The sequence below is a fragment of the Pectinophora gossypiella genome, chromosome 16 (genome assembly GCF_024362695.1).
Source record: "Pectinophora gossypiella chromosome 16, ilPecGoss1.1, whole genome shotgun sequence".
Taxonomy (NCBI): Eukaryota; Metazoa; Arthropoda; class Insecta; order Lepidoptera; family Gelechiidae; genus Pectinophora; species Pectinophora gossypiella.
Window position 1 is genome coordinate 3,281,457 of NC_065419.1, and position 15,381 is coordinate 3,296,837.

Here is a 15,381-nt window from a genome sequence, read left to right on the forward strand (position 1 = left end):
ACTGTTCCCACACTTTAAATATAACTACGTAAAATAAACAGTAAGTCAAAAGTTTTAGGTACACTATTCCTGCTTTTATTGCCTTCTGTTTAATGATGTTGTAAAGGTAGCGTGACTATTAATAGACATTTAGGTCTCTTGTCATAGATAAAGAAATGGTTGTCACTTAAAACTTGCAAAAGGTTATACCTTTTCTGACATATTGGCTGGTGTTATATCATATTATATCAAATCAGATAAAAGACTTTTTTGAATCAACCAAGCCAAATTTTTGAGAAGCATTGACGAGTGTTATATAACCGCTGGAATGCGCAATAAACTGCATATATTATGTGCTGGACGTACGGACTAGATGGCCAACCTGAAGTTGACCAAGGCCCATGAACGCCCTACACCGAGGGGGTGCTGGTCGCCGCAACAGGGAAATAAAAATGCTTCTTACAAATCTTGAAACTAATGAGGAGCGAGGCACCGCAGGAGAGCCCGGAGACGTCGAGTATGCGCGCGCGATAGGAACCAACTGACACGATTGCTTGGAAATGACTTCCTTTTATACAAATGACGTACCTATTCCACTCCTGGGTGTGCCTCACTTCTCCGATTCTTTATTTTCACTATAAGTTAGACACATTTTCTCTTATAATCATTTTTCTTATAAGAATAGGCAAGCAAAAACTATATTAATTCAATGATCCTAATCTTTTCTAATCTATATACATCATAAATAGCGTTTCTCTTTAAAATTATTTCAGTAATCTAGAATTTTCATTGCTATTTGGGGCAAAGTCCCTTAAAAATGGATCATTTTTCCTATGTTTCTCTCTGGGTTAATAAAAAACATGAACAAAATAAGTTTTATTAGAAGGTACATACTTAAAACTACACGTAACAACATTATTTCAAGTGATAAAATATAAAAAACAATAATTATCAAACAAAAACCTTACAACTCTAAGTGAAAATGATACAAAAATAGCCCAAAAACAAAACTTAATCAAAATCATTTTCCTCCAATCACAAGTTCTATAGTCTGTCCTGCTCTTTAAGTCCTTTTTTATCACAATTCTTTGTCCTTATTTCGCATTGCGTCTCGCTCTAACACATACTAAATGAAGATATCAAGATTTCCTAACAAATTTTCACTTTTAATTGTTTATTCACATAAATTACACCATAATGTCTTTCACAAAAAATAATAAAAAGTCAATCATCGCGAACATTTCTCCCGCCGTGCAGAGTCCGGATTCGTCGGGGCTCTGCAGTCTTCTTCTGCGTGAGCGATCATTTTGGTAGCAATACCAACTTCTTAACCGGCCTTTTTAGAAGTCCACCGGCTGTGCGGACCTCTACTGTGCGTACGACGTTGTCAGCGCCCGGGTAGACTGCAGCCACGAGGCCTCGCGGCCACGTGTTGCGCGGAAGCTGTCCATCTACTATCAGGACTGGGTCCCCGAGTTGTATGGAAGGACCCCGGCCATGTGGCTCCCGCCGGTATTGTAGCTCTGGCAAATATTCTTTTAGCCACCTCTTCCAAAATAGATCGGCTAAGTATTGAGCTCTCCTCCATTGTAGTTGATGGTCTATATCCTTTTCGGTGAAAGTCCCGGGCAGTGGGACACGAGCAGAACCACCCAACAGGAAGTGGTTAGGTGTGATAGCTTCGTCATCTGTGGCTTCTACCGACACATGCGTGAGAGGTCGGCTATTCACGGAGTACTCTACCTCACAGAGCAGAGTAGCGAGGACCTCTTCTCTCGGATGTCTCTCATGTAGGACGCTCAGCAGGGCAGTCTTCACGGTTCTTACTAGGCGCTCCCATGCACCCCCCATAAAAGGCGCAGAGGGCGTGATGAATCGCCACGTGATGGAGCGCTGCGACGCTTCATCTTGTAGCGCGCGTCGCAACTCTCGGTCGGCTCCGTGCATGTTGGTCCCATTGTCCGAGTGAATCTCAGACGGACAGCCTCGCCTCGCTATCATCCTCCGCAAAGCGAGGATCGCGGAGTCGGCGCTCAGGCTGGCGGCGACCTCGAGGTGGACTGCCCGAGTGGTCAGGCAGGTGAAAAGCGCTACATAGCGCTTTTGGTGTTGGCGGCCCACTCTCATCTCTATGGGTAACAAACGTAGTCGGCTATGTGAAGATACCGCCTTGTCGTCCTCTACGTCCCGCACTTCCTCAGGGAACGCTTCCTCCTGGCTGGCCCGTACCAACAAAGTCTCCGCTTGTTGAATAAACAAAGCATCTAAGGGCAGAAAATTTTTATCATTGTTATCATTAACATGTATAGGTCTCTGTTTCGAAACTCGACGTGCGCTTGTTTTCTTCCAATCAGGGTCTTGATCGCCTTTTTTCATAGTCCTTTTGTAGTGTGTTCTCTCAACTCGACAGAGCGCTAAGAATTGTAATACTCGAGCAGTGGCGCGCTGTAGCCTCTCCCACCGCGAAAAACGTGATGGGTCAGGAATCGCCTGGCTGGCTCTCGCCCTCTCTCTTACCTCGGTAAGTATCATGGTCCTCTCCTCACCGGTGATCTCGAGTTGTGGTGGCTTATCGTGAGGCCAGGTAGCCTCACCCTCTCGTAGAAAGTCAGGACCGGTGAACCAGGGACTGGCTTGCGTGAAGGAGGGGGTTGTCTCTCGCGTGGCGATGTCTGCCACGTTGAGGCGACTCGGTACCCAACGCCACTCGTTCACTGCTGTATGCTCCTCGATGGCAGCGACTCTGTGAGCTACAAAAGGCTTATAAGATTTTGATCCTGATGTTATCCAAGTCAACACAGTCTTACTATCAGTCCAATAAGTTTTCGATTCTATTTCTATGTGATGTTCTTCTAAAACTGAGGCGGCAAGACGGCTTCCCAGTACAGCAGCTTGTAACTCGAGACGTGGGATGGACATTATCTTCACAGGTGCTACGCGTGCCTTCGCTAATACTAATGATAAATGTACCTCACCATCTGGGGTCGTTATCCTCCAATAAACTGCGGCAGCGTAGGCAACCTCACTTGCATCGACGAACGTGTGCATCTCGATCCTCGCGGCGGTGCTGTATCCCTTGTAGCACCGTGGTATAGTGAGGCGCAACACGTCTCGGAGATCATTCAGCCATCTGCTCCATCTCTCTGACAGGTCGTCGTCAAGGACTTCATCCCAGCCAGTTCCTCGTCTCCATGCCTCCTGTAAAACTAGCTTAGCTCTCACTGTTACAGGTGAGGCTAAGCCCAATGGATCAAAAAGAGACATAACAATTTTCAAAGCCTCTCGCTTCGTAGGGGATTTATTTTCCAATAGGACTGGTGAAACTCTAGCTAGATGTGGATTAAACTCTAGGTTGTCATTCTCCGGTCTCCATACTAAGCCGAGCACCTTCTCCATGCTCAAGCTTGGTCCTATATCGACAGTCTCCGTATGCTGTTCTCCTTTGACAGCTTGCAAAATCCTCTTCGAATTGGAATTCCATTTTCTTAATTCAAAGTGGCTTTCTCTATGTATATTACGAACCAATAAAGCAGTTTCAATTCCAATTTCTTCAGTGGGAAAACTATCCAAATAATCATCCATATAATGATGATTTTCTATCGCTGCTACCGCTTCAGGGTGTGTGTCCGCGTGCCTTTTCGCGTTCCAATTTTTCGCGAATATAGCTGTGCAGGGGGAGCTGGATGCACCAAAAATTAATGATGACATTCTATACTCACGTGGCGGCCCGTCGCGGTCGTTACCGCGCCACAAATATCTCAAGGCGTCACGATCCTCCTCCCTTATTTTCACCTGCATAAACATCTCAGCTATATCAGCTGTCACGGCTATCGGGTGGCGTCGGAACCTCATCAGGACACCGGGCAGCGACTGCAGTAAGTCTGGACCAGTAAGCAAATGATCATTAAGGCACACATTACGATATTTAGCGGCTGCGTCGTGTACTATTCTCACCTTACCGGGCTTGGCGGGGGTACGAACTTCGAAATGGGGCAAATACCAAGTACGTCCAGGTGTCGAGTTTTCCGGGGCAGGCTCAGCATATCCTTTCTCGATCAGTGCATTCATCTCCTCGTGGTATCTTACCTTCAAGTCTGGTTCCCTGTCTAATTTCTTCTCCACTGAGAGAAGACGACGGTAAGCATTCTCATAATTATTTGGCATAACAATATCATCACGGCGCCATAACAGCGACGTTTCAATGCGGCCGTCATCCCTCCGCTTAGTATTTTCATGGAGTAGCTTTTCTGCCCTCATCTCGGGGTCAGAAAGCGGTCGTTTCGGGTTGACCAACAGGGATTCCAATGAGAAGTATTGTTTTAATAGTTGATTAGCACAATCGTTATCATTATCATTATTGCAATAATTAACCTCGGTAATTCTATTTACATAATCAACTAACTGACCTAATGAGCGTGTCCTGGTCCCATGAAGCACCCATCCGAGTGGTGTTCGTGACGCAATTGGTTGTCCCTTTTTGCCAATTCGAATCTGATCAGCTATAAGCAGATTCCAGTTATCTTGCCCAATTAAAATGGTCGGCTTGGCGCCCTCATATATAATTTCATTTCTAAATTCTCTCAAGTGATCACAATCGACAATATCAATGGGACTAACGGCTTGTGGAGAAATATTCAGGCTATTCACTGTTCGAGCACTTAAAGTGATAGAGTAATTATTCATACCTGTTATTTCGATCTTTACTCGTTTTGATCTCGGTGTAATTATCCTGGTGTCACCAATCGCCTCGATGATGAGAGGCTCCTCGACGCCTTCAGCTCCAATCCTCTCAGCCATTTGACTTTCGATTAAAGTCACCGTTGACCCGTCGTCGAGAAGGGCGAGGGCGGACATCTCTCCCGCCGGTCCTTTGACACGCACTGGTAACACCTTCAGGTATGTACATGCCTTTGTTTCCGCACGAGCCGTAGTTACACATTCCGAATTTGTCTCCACTGTTATTGTTTTAATTCCTGATCGCGGGTTATGCAATAGTTTGTTATGTGTGCCACGGCATCCCTGTTCTCCGCACTGTTGTATTTTGCACGAATGTTTCCACTTTCGAACACGTAAACATTTGAAACACAGTTTATATTTTTTAGCGAGTTCCCATCTATTGTTTATATCGGAATTTTTAAAAACGTCACAACTTTGAACTAAATGAGATTTGTCACATACCGGGCACGTTAACACTGGTTTGTCCGTTTGTATCACTTGAGTATGAATTTTCTGAACTGCACGTTGTTTGAATTTATCGTTCATGTCCACTTGTTCCGGCGGCGCAAACTGACTACAATAATCCGCTTCTGTATCAATGAAGTTCGCGAAGCAAACTAAATCCGGTTCTTTCTTGTCCCGACTCGATTTCTCATACCATCTAAACTTCAGAATCGATGGTAACTTGTCGGTGATAACACGTACTAACTCCGGGTTGAACATATATTGTTCTTTTCCTAATGCCTGTAGTGTTGCCACACTGTTTCTTATCTTCCCCGCGAAGGCACATATTTCTCTTGGGGCTTCACTACAGCGCGGTAAACTTCTCAACTTTTCTATCTCTGAAATTGCGATTGCGTCGGGCCGGCCAAATCTTGTCTTCAATGTCTTCACCACTTCATCTGGCTTGGGATTCGCAATTAATAACGAATTCACTGCTTCGAGTGCTCTCCCTCTTAGACTTCTTCTGAGCCTTGCGATATTTTCTACTTCACTGTAGTAATTTCTTGATTCGTTGTAAGCAGCTTGATATGACAGCCATTCGTGGTGAGCCCCCGAAAATAACGGTAATTCGGATATATACCGCGGCGCGGGTGTTGATTGACCGGCGCGGGCAGCGAGGGCTATCGCCGATGCTAGCTCTGATATGTCTAGCTTTCTTCTTGATCTTCTTTCGTTTCGTTGTATTTCTTTTTTCTCTTTTTCTTCTTCAATGTTGATTAGTGGTGGCTCTTCTTCAATTGCAGTTTGTCCCTCATTCGGCGCCGATACAAGATTTCGCCCGTCATTCACGGGATCAGTCGTCTGAAGCAGCGGGTGTCAACAATGTATGGGGGGAGCTCGATACCTACGGGGGCCAAAACAAATGTGGCCATGTATAATCTGAAAGACTTTTAGTAAGAGTAGTAGAATTCAGGGCGCATATACCGAAAATTATTGCTGAGTTTTTTACTAATATAAAAAATAAAACAAAGTCTTTGTTAGATCAATTAAATATTTATATAATTACCATTTTTTTTTGGTAAGCCAATTATTTAAAAAATACATAAACTTAATTTTTGGAAATAAATATATATTAATATACTGGCAACCCTATCCCTTGATGTCTGTCACTGTGTTTTTTCGGCGGGAAACGGGAACGGGACAGTTGCTTTCTTCATTGAGTAATCTAAATAATTAATACGAAGTGGTGTTTTGTGGTTAATAATCGCATTAAGTTAGTCGGAAGACATTCGCGAGTGTTATTATATAGGAGTATTCAATAAACAAAGTGTATCTGCCTATTTTCGCTTCGTGCCGGGAAGCCGCTCCATAACTCAAAAGTTTATGCGGACTTTTGAGTTAATTCGTTTGGGGTTCGGAGTAGGAGTCTACTCCGAGGGTGGGGGCTTAGGTTTCATCATCATCACCGTTCATCATTTCATTAATCATCAAGAAAAAAAATACGTAAGAAATGGCTGTATGGGCATAGTTCCCTTTGCCTTACCCTTCGGGGAAAACCAAAACAAAAAAAAATGTCTGTCACTGTCATTTCAAAATGGCGGCGCCTACGCAATTACGCATCGGTGTTGATTTTGTTCTGTAATATTTCGTGAATATTCCTTACCGTATCGTCGAGTTGAGCTACTGTTCCTCCGATAACGTGCAGAATATCATCATTTTTTAGTGATTTTCGAGACAGCGACTCTTTTTCGTGGTGTTTTGTGAGACAGTGACTCTTTATGTGCTACGATGTCGGATAAGGAGAACAAACGGAAATGTTTTAAATGCGGCTCTTCACCCGCTGAAGACGGCATTAAATTGTTCCGAGCTCTTAAGCCTGGCACCAATAACCTAGTTCGGTAAGTAAACATGTGCTAACACCAATTGATTTCCTTGTTATTTCAATTGTCAGTTATCTAACCTAGTTATTTGTCTGTTGATAACATAATAACACAATGAAATAATGTTATATTTTAATTTATTATTTCAGTTGTGAGCAATGGGCACAGTACATGTACCCTGGAAGAAATGTTAGCTCTGTAGAATTTCTGAAAAAGATCTACAATGAGCACAGGATGCTTTGTTCAAAACATTTCCAAGAAGAGGATTTTACGGATCTGACTCGAAAATATTTATTAAGGACTGCAGTCCCCAGAGACGTAAGTTATTGTTATTTTATTTTGTATTTTGACATTTTGTAGAACTGCTACTGAAAGGCAGAGGCTATAATATGAAAGTGCTACCTAAGTGTAAAAATGTCAGCTGTGAGAAAATATATGGATTAAACTCTGATATAAAAATGTATTAGAAATGTAGACAGACCCGGCCTGTACATGTTTGTGTACTTTCTAAGACTATGAAGAAATCATACTTGTTCTTTTCAACTTGCCTGCTAAATGTATGACATATGGCAACCCCTTTACAAAGAAGAGGCCTTCAATGATAAACTGAATTTTTCTATGCCGATTTGGTTCAGTAGATTTTACCCGGTTAAATAGTAAAATAAATAAATAGAATGCTAAAGAAGATAATTATGGTTAAAGTTATAAGGATCTCACTGGTTTTAAGTTGAAATCATAATTAAAAATAAAAAAAAATTTCAGATTGAGCAACATGTGCCTATCTTCGTGGCAAGTCAGCCAGGTACTTCCGGAGTACATAGCCAGGTACTAACAAACATCACAAATCAGCCTGCTCATGGAACAGTAAGTAGTTCACAATGTAATCCCTTATTATTAAATCCAAATGGGTGTACTAATTTTAATTAGATTTGACACAGAGATTCTTTGACATCCAAGAATGGACTGGACATATTTTTACCATCATCTCCCAAGCCTTTTTCCCATATCTCACTGGGTCGGCTACCTTATCTAGGGGATTTGACGAGGGTACTGGCTTTTACACCAACCCGCAGTGGAGCAGCGTGGTGGAGTATGCTCCATACCCCCTCCGGTTGATTGAGGGGAGGCCTGTGCCCAGCAGTGGGACGTATATAGGCAGTTTATGTACTGGCTTTTACACAGAACGACTGCCATCTGAGATCTACCTCCGTGTCCCAGAAGGGAAACCAGACCCAATCCTAGATTAGGTTCCTAGAATAGGCAAACTGGACATATTTTTCGCTTAAGAAAATATTGAAATTACATACGTAATGGAATTTTCATTACCGGGTTCTTAGTACTTTATTTGTCAGCTCATGTTATTTATTATTTATTTATTAAAAATAAGTACAGTACTTAATACATTCGTTTACAATTACATACATTATTACATACATTACATACATTATTTTTATTTATACATTTGTTTGTTGCTAGTAGGTATTATTTATTTATTGTATAACTTATCCAGTGCTATGAGTTTGGTGTATCATCCAGTTGTATTGTGCCCAATAACTCCACCCAGGGCTCGTCTTGAGTACTCGGGGAAGCCTGCCGGAAAGAAGTGGCTCTATGTGAGTTTTGTCTCCCATTTCATCCAATATTAACTTTAAATTTGTTTCTTTGCAGATTGAGCAACAGGAGCTGGGTCAACCGGGACCATCAAGAAGCACAAATGAGGCTTGCATTGAAGCAGGGTCCAGAAAACCTAAGACCAAAAAAGAGCAGATCTTGCAATCCAAATGCATGAAATATCTGCAAAAAATTTGTGTGTTACAAAAACGCGTACAAGCACTATCAGCTCAAACAATGCTCAATGCCATAGCTGATGACAATAATGTTAAAAAATTATCAGCAAAAGTAACTCCTGCTTTTGCACTTTTTTTGCAAGGGCAGATAAGAAACTGTAACCGTAAATTGAGAGGAAGAAGATGGTCGAGAGAGGAGAAAATTACAGCTCTCAGAATTTTTAAAAGATCACCAACCTGTTACCGATTGTTACGCAGGCTTTTCACATTGCCTTCACCTGGTACCTTGAAAAACCTCTTAAGTAAAATACCTTTTACAGTAGGATGTAACGAAGCAGTTTTTAAAATCATGCAAAAATTTGTGAAAAGCCAAAAAACGACAGACAATGAATATATTTTGATGTTTGATGAGATGTCGCTAAAGAAACATCTCAATTATGATTGTAAAAGTGACCTAATTGAAGGTTTTCAAGACCACGGAAATCAAGGCCGATCAGAAAATATTGCAGGATATGCCTTAGTATTCATGGTTGGTGGTATCAGAAAACGTGTGAAGCAGCCAATAGCACACTATTTTTCAAGCAGTTTTGTTACAGCGGACAGACTTGCTATACTCATTAAAGAGGTAATGAATATTTTTATATTATAGCTAGCTGTTTACCGCGTCGTTACCCACGTGATTCCCGTTTTCCCATTCCCGTAGAAATATCGCACGCAAAATCCTTTCTTAGTGCTCCCCTACACCTCAAAAGGAACCTATGTGTAAAATTTGGAGTCTCTAGGCCTAGCGGTTTTAGCTGTGCGCTGATATTTCAGTTGATTAGTTTCTTTTATATATTTAGATATTAAATTTCATATTGTAAGTATGTTTTTTCAACTTCTAACGTATTTCAGGTCTTAAAGCGATGCTTCGAAGCTGGAGTAAATATATCTGCTACAGTGTGCGATATGGATGGAGTTAATAGGAGGGCTCTATCCAACCTGGGCGCAACACCAGAAAATCCATCCATAAAAATAGGAGATAAAGAAATTGTAACATTATATGACACGCCACATCTCCTGAAATGTTTCAGAAATTTGTTTATCAAATATGACATTGAGTATTCTTCGAATATACATTCAACAGGAAAAACAGGAAGAGGTAATTTTGTTTTTATTTACATCAAAACACCTATGAACTGAACTGCAAGGCCAATCAACCCAGCAAATCCACGTGCTAGAGTTTCTATACCTTACAGAAGTAGGCAATTAAAAGAAGGTAAACAAACTTGAGCTGTGCGACCAATTTTAACAATTGGTAATTTATCATTTTGCTGGGCTATAACAGCTGTCAGATTTTGTATGAAATGTTTGTTTTCATTCTTTTAACTACCTACTTACAGAAGTATACTTGACAGTATACTAGACCACCTTACCCATAAGATGACGCCTGACTGATGGGCCTGACGCTTTTTTGTTCTCTAGTTAGTGGTCCTAACCAAACTGAGAAAGCACTCACAGTGATCAGCAAATGTAAACCTAGCAAAAGCTCAGACCAAAGAATGCCAACGACGGACGCAGTTTATCCTGAATGTAAAACTGCTCAAAATAAATTTAACAAACCGTGCACACTTATTATTTTTATGTTTTTCAAATGGCACTAAGAAATATTAAACTTAAAATTTACTTACAGGTGTTGCAAAGTGGAGCCATATAAGTCAATTTTTTCAAATTGACAATACTAACCCGAACTTTGTATTTGCACCATGCTTAAAAAAAGACCATTTAAACCCTAATAACAAGCAAAAAATGAAAGTAAACCTAGCAGCACAAGTTTTGAGCCACTCTGTTGCTGCAGGAATGTTTGCAAGAATATCCACCGGTAAGAAAAACCTCAACTTTTTATGAATATAAAAGGAAAAACATATTTTTGATCATGCTATTATTTAAGATCTAAATTTTAGTTGTAATCGTTGGTGGTGGTGGAAGCGATCGTTTGCCAACAACCTGGCGAAAGCGGATGTCTTATTCCCGCAGCAAAGCCCCTGAAACTATATTATTATAATATTAAAAAGATAATTGTCTTTAATTAATGATGTATAACTCCTAACTAGACTAAAAAAACTAGCAATCTAAAGGACCGCTTAAAAATAAACACTAAAAGAATGATTCTTTCCTTGAAGACTCAATAGCTATGTCTTATCATTATCATACACCTACCTACTTATTTTTCAGGAGAACTTCCTGCTGAGGCAGCATTAACGGCGGATTTAGTCAGCAATATGGACAAATTGTTCGACAGTTTGAATAGCGAGCAAGCTGATTTAAGAAGGGGAAAGCCTCACGCAACCAATTTATCACAAACAAGTCCTCATATTGAACATTTTAAAAAAATGAAAGTTTTATTTTCTGATTTGACTTTTGTTGGCTGCTCTCGAAAGCCACCCTCTCAAGAAGGATGGATATGGACAATAAATGGTGTCGAGATTGTGGCAAAAATTGTCCAACAATAAAAAAAAATTGAGCTTGGCAACAAGGAGGTTGCAGCAGGACCCACTTGAAAATTTATTTGGTTGCATCCGAGGATATTGTGGGTCTAACACAAACCCTACCACTGGGCAGTTTGTGGCTGGGCTTAAGACAGCTATATTAAATAATTTGTCGCGTGTTGGCACCACAGGGAACTGTGAAACTGACAACAATGTTGTAATTAATAATTTTGAAACAATGTTGTCAGTTTCGAAACCCACACAAGTAAGCACACCGAATGAATTTAATTATATTGAATTGCCACCCATGGAGGATGCTTTAAACGAAGAAAGTGGTGAAATTAAAGCGTGTGCTTACGTGTGTGGGTTTTTAATTAAACAATTTCCTGTGACGAGCTGCAGCCTCTGCGAAAGAATATTTTTAACAAAAGATATTGAAAATCATCACTCTTTTGTTGAGTGGCGAGAGTACAGCGAAAAAAATCGAAATCTTAAATATGTTACAAAAAATCTTGTTAATTGTGTGGAGTGCAGTGCTACACTAATTAATATTTTTTTAAACGAAAAGGCTCACATAAATGAGATTAAAAAGAACATTTATACAAATGTGAAAATGTCAATTAATTTTGATTTTTTGAATGCCTGCACTTCTCACAAAGAGACAAATATTGATAGTATAATAAATAGCGTTTTCTTTATTTGTATGAAAAGATTCTGTACTCTTAAAAATAGAGAATTTTCAGAACAAGCATCTGCGACAGCTTTACAAAGAAAAATGAATATAATATTGCATAAGTAATGCCTAATTTACACCGGAGCAACAACGTGCGACATTGCCACATGCCACATCGTCGGTGCGCCTACAAAAATGAGTATGTGTACGAACGACGAAAATTGAAATCGAGTTTTATGTGTAAACATTAAAGACGTGGCATGCGGTAATATCGCACGTTGTTGCTCCGGTGTAAATGAAGCATAATGCTGCTTGTTCTGGAATGATTTGATTAAGGAGGCTTTTTCTTTGTGTTGGTCGTAGTGGTCCTAACAGCCAGTACGACCTGGGGCTTATTTCTCGAAACTTACAAGTCACAAGTTACAAATGTGTAACCATACTAACCCTTAAATTTCACAATTACCACGCGTGACCATGGTTACACACCTATAATTACAAGACTTGGAGGTTTCGTGAAACAAACCACTGGATTTATTATCTATCTTGACATTTAGTTAGCAATCTTCTGTCCACTGCGAAACATATTGTATAGAATAAAATAAGGAAGTAAATCTAAAGGATTGGGACTGCCGCAACTTTTGCGTAGGAACTATTTGGTATTAATAAAAACTATATAAAAATAAATGTTTGGCCCATGTTTCGTGAGAAAAGTTGTTCAGTTTCATGAATGAAATCCAATCCTTCAGTGTAGGTTCTACACCGCATTTCTGTTAATTCATGCAACAGAATCTTTTCATAAGAAGAAAAATGTGATATTTGCACCATTGCTCCTAATTTACGAAAATTCTATTGTTACAAAATATATAGTTTTCATTTAATTCATTATCATCGACACTAAAGAAGAAGAATAAATACATACATTTATACTTTTCTCAGTACTTGTTGTTTTTATTTATTATCTTGTAAGGAAACTTAATGTACGTTCTTGGATTTTTTTTAAACTCTTGTTTTTTTTTTCAAATTTCCAAGAACATACATCGAGTTTTCTTACAAGTGAGAAAAACCTAAATTTTTTAATTAAGGATCAACGTCGAGGCCACGATTCGTAATTCCCGCGCTATTCTGTGTTAGCGTGGGCCAAAACTAGATGGCTCTCGTATCGAACCGCTTTATATGGAGTTGTCATTCTTCTCCGCTAGGAGTAATAGTGTTCTGTGGTCTGAAGAGGGGCTCCTTCCATCAACTGCGACGGCGGTGGTAGGACCGACCGTTCTTGATTGGTTTCTTTCAGCCACGTATCAACATATTCTTCCCGTTCGGGAATTGTCGATCCTTCTGAATCGTCTTCATTTTCCGATTCTTCACGAGCTCTTCTTAAATTGAGTTCCGCAAGTTCCAATTTAATCTTCAATACTTCTTCACGAGCTCGTAGTATCGCTTTCTCACGTGACTTTATCGATCCGCCTACCGACGGGACCCTATGCGAGGGCGGGGGCGCGGGGAGCGGTTCCATACGCGACCGGTCGATGACGCGAGCGCGCGCACGAGCGCGCACCTGTGCAGTCTGCGCGGCGGACGACGAGAGACTGCCGAGCGCAGGCGACGCATCCCGGACACGCGACGGCGAACGCGGGGGGGCGTGGTACGTTATGTGGCGGAGCGTAGTCGGTGAAACGTATGCCGCGGTCGAAAGTTCTTGCCTCGGGTCTAACGTGGGCGCGATTGTAGGTACTGGTTCAGTTGGCTCCTTCGGTTCAGTTGCGATCGCGGACGCGGACGCGGATGTCGATGCGTGTAATATGTCTCGAACTTCTTCCGGGCCGCGCTCCTCTAATTTTCCTTTACTCCTTGTAATAGGCATCTTCAATAATCTCTATTTCCCTGCTGCAGCGGATCCGGCTCGAAGGACCAACAAATGTGCTGGACGTACGGACTAGATGGCCAACCTGAAGTTGACCAAGGCCCATGAACGCCCTACACCGAGGGGGTGCTGGTCGCCGCAACAGGGAAATAAAAATGCTTCTTACAAATCTTGAAACTAATGAGGAGCGAGGCACCGCAGGAGAGCCCGGAGACGTCGAGTATGCGCGCGCGATAGGAACCAACTGACACGATTGCTTGGAAATGACTTCCTTTTATACAAATGACGTACCTATTCCACTCCTGGGTGTGCCTCACTTCTCCGATTCTTTATTTTCACTATAAGTTAGACACATTTTCTCTTATAATCATTTTTCTTATAAGAATAGGCAAGCAAAAACTATATTAATTCAATGATCCTAATCTTTTCTAATCTATATACATCATAAATAGCGTTTCTCTTTAAAATTATTTCAGTAATCTAGAATTTTCATTGCTATTTGGGGCAAAGTCCCTTAAAAATGGATCATTTTTCCTATGTTTCTCTCTGGGTTAATAAAAAACATGAACAAAATAAGTTTTATTAGAAGGTACATACTTAAAACTACACGTAACAACATTATTTCAAGTGATAAAATATAAAAAACAATAATTATCAAACAAAAACCTTACAACTCTAAGTGAAAATGATACAAAAATAGCCCAAAAACAAAACTTAATCAAAATCATTTTCCTCCAATCACAAGTTCTATAGTCTGTCCTGCTCTTTAAGTCCTTTTTTATCACAATTCTTTGTCCTTATTTCGCATTGCGTCTCGCTCTAACACATACTAAATGAAGATATCAAGATTTCCTAACAAATTTTCACTTTTAATTGTTTATTCACATAAATTACACCATAATGTCTTTCACAAAAAATAATAAAAAGTCAATCATCGCGAACATATTAGAACCGGCGGCGCCGGCGCAAACGACGCAGTCAAAGGACACGCCGCGCGCTGCGCAAGTATGAATTGCACAACACATCTTATCGGCTTGAACCTTAGTTTTTTTAGTTTAGTTTTCATGTTATAAGGAAATATTTTTCCTGGTAAAGCTAGAGATTTACATTAGAAAAGAATATGAAGCATTGGTGAAATAAATAATAGTATTGTTTAAATGTGTAATTAAATAACAAGCCCTGTATGTGAATATATTTAAAAGTGCAAAAGTGAAGAAACAAAAGAGGAATCTAAGTAAACAAAAGAAACTGCGATAAAAATAGGAAATGGATCAAAACATACGACGTAATAGGAATTGTAAAAAAGTTGGAAGGTCAAATCGACTAAGCTATACAAATAAAAATAAGAAGAGGCTCTATCAATCTTAATAATGATAACGACCACCAAAAAGTACACCTACATGTTTATAAAGAAACTAATCTCAGCATATTTCATGACAGAGTCCAATTTAAGCAGTTGCCTATAACACGACATCCATCATAATAATAACTGACTTCCGAGAGGGCAACTTATCTCACTTACATTCACTTATCTTGAGATGGCCACAGCTAACCAATTTAGCTGATTCGAGCA

The 15,381-nt window shown here is 40.4% G+C and overlaps 1 protein-coding gene across 6 annotated transcripts in view; it reads right to left on the reverse strand.

Annotated features, from left to right (window-relative positions):
- The window catches only part of LOC126373945 (chloride intracellular channel exc-4), a 103,926-nt gene that overhangs the window by 44,554 nt on the left and 43,991 nt on the right, over nt 1-15,381 (reverse strand). The window contains exon 1 of one of the 6 annotated variants that reach the window (XR_007567377.1): nt 443-6,975. The exons of 3 other annotated variants lie outside the window; for them this stretch is intronic. The gene's annotated coding sequence lies outside the window, so the exon portion shown is untranslated. Of the gene's footprint in view, nt 1-442; nt 6,976-13,974; nt 14,049-15,381 lie in introns of those variants that run through there. 2 more of the 6 variants (XM_050020325.1, XM_050020324.1) reach the window with 2 other exon arrangements.